Here is a 5,278-nt window from a genome sequence, read left to right on the forward strand (position 1 = left end):
GATTTGGAACCTGAGCTGATCTGTGTATGACACAGCTGCCCTCTGCTGGTCGACAGTTTGTGCTGTTAGGAGTCACCAAAAATTGTACAGTGGTACCTCAGGTTACTGGTACATACGCTTCAGGTTACAGACTCTGCTAACCCAGAAATAGTGCTTCAGGTTAAGAACTTTGCTTCAGGATGAGAACAGAAATCGCGTTCCGACAGCGCAACAGCAGCAGGAGGCCCCATTAGCTAAAGTGGTGCTTCAGGTTAAGAACAGTTTCAGGTTAAGGACGGACCTCCAGAACGAATTAATTACTTAACCCGAGGTACCACAGTACAGTGAAGGCATCTGCCTGAGCTCAATAGGCAGGGGGTTCCAGAGTGTAGATGCTGCCTAATGAAAAGCTCGCTTTCTTCCAGATGTGGAGAGGGTGTTGTGTGGCACTGGTAAGGCGATCCCTCAAGTAAACTGATCCCAAGCTGTTAAGGTAGATCCCAAACTCTTAAGATCCCAAACTGTTAAAATCCAGAGAGAAAAGTTGCTGAGCTTTTTATTTTTTTGCAAAATTGCGAAAACAATTTGCCATTTTTGAGCTAAATCAGCAAAAATGGCACTGCTGACATTGTTGCTGTTGTTTAGTCATGTCCGACTCTTCGTGACCCCCTGGACCAGAGCACGCCAGGCACCCCTGTCTTCCGCTGCCTCCCGCAGTTTCGTCAAACTCATGCTGGTAGCTTCGAGAACACTGTCCCACCATCTCGTCCTCTGTCGTCCCCTTCTCCTTGTGCCCTCCATCTTTCCCAACATCAGGGTCTTTTCCGGGCTGCCGTATGTCCAGATTTTCCCAGACTTTTTAAAAAAACAACTATTTCCACCCAAACACTGTCAGGTACAGCAGTGTTCTGGATATGTCCAGGGCATTAGTTACTAATTGTAACAGCATTGTATTTAGGGCACTGTGAGTTATTTCCCTGCACAGGGCACTGAGTGCAAAATTGAGAAGATCCATCATTGAGAATATATATTTTGGGGCGCCAAATTTTGGGCTCACTCAGGGCGCCATGTTACCAAAGATTACCCGAGTCTGCCCCTGAACTTGGTCCAGTAATCATCCAAATGGAGAATGGTAGGAGAGTCCCATGGACTGAAAGAAGATCAAACCTCTCCATTCTGAAGGAAATCAGCCCTGAGTGCTCACTGGAAGGACAGATCCTGAAGCTGAGGCTCCAATACTTTGGCCACCTCATGAGAAGAGAAGACTCTCTGGAAAAGTGGAGGGCACAAGGAGAAGGGGACGGCAGAGGACGAGATGGTTGGACAGTGTTCTCGAAGCTACAAACATGAGTCTGACCAAACTGCAGGAGGCAGTGGAAGACAGGAGTGCCTGGCGTGCTCTGGTCCAGGGGGTCACGAAGAGTCGGATACGACTAAACGACTAAACAATAACAACAAAGAGACAGTTTAGGTACCACCCCAATGACTGTGGGCACCTGCACAGGTATGATAACCCTTAAAACCGCCTTTAGAAAGATCTTCAGGAGATCTTCCTAGATGAGTCATCTCTCTACATTTGGTTTTACAGCTCACAAATTGAACAATCTCTATTTCTCCAGCCATAGTTCATCAACCTAATTATTGAATCGTCCCATTTAACAGTGCTGAAGACACAGCAAGGATAAATGTGTCATTGAATACTACTCAATGTTGATCCAGAGTAGATTCCAATGTGTAGTTAGCAGAGTAAAAACTCAAACACATTACAGGATTCCCCAAAAAATAGACCAGAGGCAATTGTACAGGGCAGAGGTACCTCTGATTGCGGACAGGATCTGTTCCGGAGTTCCGGTCGGATCCTGAGGTTTCCACAACCTGAGGACCGCTTCTGCGCATGTGGCAAAACCCAGTAAAACACTTCTGGGTTTGCCGCATGCACATCCCGAAGTTTTTGTAAGCAGAGGGTTACGTAAACAGAGGTTCAACTGTATTTCACCCAAATCCAATACATTCAGGATTGGCACTGTCCATAAGAAATCCAGTTGCAGCAGACTTAACTTAAACTTACTGTTACAAGAATTTAAGGTCTCACAGATATAAATTAAATTTACAAGGCAAACACATATATAAGTATGTAAACCATGTGTCTGAAATAGTACAGGAAAATAGTCCTGAAACCGTTCTGATTCTTCCAAAATTGACCTGAATTGTTTCTCTGCAAGGAGGAAGGAAATGCGAAAACCTCTCCATTGTCACTGTGCTCACAAATCCTGCCTTGAGGGCACATTTGGGTATGAATAGGGTGAGCCTAGGGACGCGTGTGGCGCTGTGGGCAAAACCTCAGCGCCTAGGACTTGCTGATCACATGGTCGGCGGTTCGAATCCCCGTGGCGGGGTGCGCTCCCGTCGTTCGGTCCCAGCGCCTGCCAACCTAGCAGTTCGAAAGCACCTCCGGGTGCAAGTAGATAAATAGGGACCGCTTACCAGCGGGAAGGTAAATGGCATTCCGTGTGCTGCACTGGCTCGCCAGATGCAGCTTGTCACGCTGGCCACGTGACCCGGAGGTGTCTGCGGACAGCGCTGGCTCTCGGCCTATAGAGTGAGATGAACGCACAACCCTAGAGTCTGGCAAGACTGGCCCATACGGGCAGGGGTACCTTTACCTTTACCTTTAGGGTGAGCCTGTGACCTGGATTTAGGAATTAAGTATTTATCATCACAAAAGAATAGCCAGGCTCTCCAGGTAAACCCATCAACAGGTTTCCTGCCAGACAGGATTTCTGCTGTAGACCTCCCCTTCTGTGATGTATGTATGATATATTAAGCTTTGTTGTTTAGTCCTCTTAGTGTTTGACTCTCCGTGACCCCATGAACCAGAGCATGCTTTGGAAACTCTCACTTTCTTCTCAAAGCTTCTCCTTTTTTTTTTATGTCCATGGAGTTTTATTGGTAAAATACTGGAGTGGTTTGCCAGTTCCTTCTCTGGGTGGATCACAGTCTAAACTCTCGTCTATGATCTGTCTATCTTGGGTGGCCCTGCACGGCATAGCTCATTGCTTCTTGGAGTTATTCAAGCCCCTTCGCCACAACAAGGCAGTGATCCATGAAGGGGGGCCTTAAACTTATAGGGTGGCAATTGCAAAGAGTCTACATGTATAAGGGCTTGTACGCAGTTGTTCTGGGCTCCTCCTCCCTCCTACATGTGGTGAGTGAGGACCCTGTTGCAACAGTTTTAATAAAGATCAAGCTTATTAGCTGCTTTGCTTCTCAATATTCTCTTGTTGGCCTCTGTTATTTTCTCCTACCGATAAGGAACCCGCTTAAGGACTCTATATGGGCTCTTGGATACCCCATAAGGGAAAAAGAGCAGATTTTGTTTGCAACACTTACAATAATACTTATAATAAGACTAAACCTTAACACTATATACAGAACACCACACCAGAAGGAAAAGAGATAGAGATAGAAAGAGAAAGTGAAGCCCAGGCTCCTTCTGGCCCTACTTTTATAGTCAGCATGACCTTCACAGAGAACCTGTTATGTTCTGAAGTTCTCACCCTGGGCCAGCGGGGGATATTGTAGATAGTTTTCACTCAGGTCCACATATGCAAATAAGGAATTGAAAGTGACATTCAGTGATTGGATAGTTACAGAAAGTTGTTACTGTTGCGTTGTAGTGGAGCTCTATATAAGAAGGCTGGCTGAACCCTTCAGTTCAGTTCTGGCCTCTGAATAAACAAGAGCTGTCCGAAGAATTGCTGTGTTGTCTGATACGTTCACCCACAAATTAACAGAACCAGTTTAAGCCAGCTGTACTCGGATTCTCGGAAGGAATAATCCAAACATCAGGAACCTTCTGCTTGTTTCTTTCACACAAAGAAGCTTCCAGAAACCTCTTAAATTAATTAGAATAGGAAAGATCTCCACCCATCAGATCAATATTTTCCTCACTAAGAAATGCAAACTGACAAAACGCTCCCCTGTACTTTGAAACCGCTACAAGCATGAGATTACAGAATCTGAAGAGTTATTAAGGATTAATGAGGAACAAGATCTGCTAACTGCAGTTCTTACAGCAGATCTAAGTGTACTAATGTCTGAAGGAGTTGGGTCTTTCATATCTTATAATCGCCCAAATACGTAGGAGAGAAGTCCAGCTTAAATGTAGTCCTCCCCATCTCTCTCATCCACTGGAGTCTGAGAGCAATAAAGCGATATTCTGTATTGCTTCCAAGCAAACGTGCTGGAAAAACAGGCAAAACTTTTTGTCACGGAGCAGCTTCTGTGTGGCTATTTTATTGGAAAATGGGTCACACATGCCAGTTTTGCTCAACGTTTGTACGATGTGCCATTCTAATCAAAATACCCATGTTATGTTGCCCATTTAAAATGGATAAGAAAAGAACCAATGCAGAAACAGTAAATCTGAATTAAATGGGAGAGGGGGAAATATTGGATGGAATTTTTATGGGACATAAAATTGAAGGCACAGAAGCAGAACCAGAAAATATATAGCAGATTTCCTGGTGCTATTTGGGAGGGGAAGCATTTGTGCTTCTACAATCTGATGTTAATTATTCCACATCATGTTATTATGGTGATGTCATAGGATGACATTACGATTACGTCATCCATGTTGTTGTGGTGTGAGGTGCTTATATAACTTTATTTGTTTTCACTGAAATGTTACGTAACACGCCTTCCCCCGTCTAAAGAGGAAAGCGGGTCACGGTGGGAGCACGAATTAAATTCAGACGTGAAATAACAATCTGCAAGAAGACGCATCCCAAGCCTCAGGCAATAAGAAAGACACACCCAGAGAAATGCCTCCCGCCAAGAACTCAGCCAATGGGAACTCGAGACACAAATGCAACCCGCAAGGAATATCTTGATGACGGCTATTCGTGGGCAAGCATAAAGCCCCTCGAGGGCTCAGCCAATAGGAAAAGTAAGAAAAATCCCTCCACAAACAAACAAATCCGTACTCCAACCAATGAGAACTCAGAAGGGAAGAGGACTCTTGATTGGTCTTCGAGAAGTTGGTCCAACCTCCCTCATTCGTCAATCAGTCCTTTCCCCTCCTCCGACTAGTTTTACCCTCAGCAGGGGATGTGAGGGGACGAGCCACCGTTAGCCAATAAAGAAGCTCTTTGTAGACGGGCTCGCTCCCGTGTCCAATGGGCGGGCCTCTTCCACAAGCGGCAGAACGAGCGGGAGACGGAGGGAAAAGGAAGGAGGAGGCAGAGGTAGGGAAGGCGCGGCCCAATCAGCGGGCGCCTCTCATCCCTCCCTCCGGCGG

The sequence above is a fragment of the Podarcis tiliguerta genome (assembly GCF_965153285.1).
Source record: "Podarcis tiliguerta genome assembly, chromosome: 8".
Classification (NCBI taxonomy): Eukaryota; Metazoa; Chordata; class Lepidosauria; order Squamata; family Lacertidae; genus Podarcis; species Podarcis tiliguerta.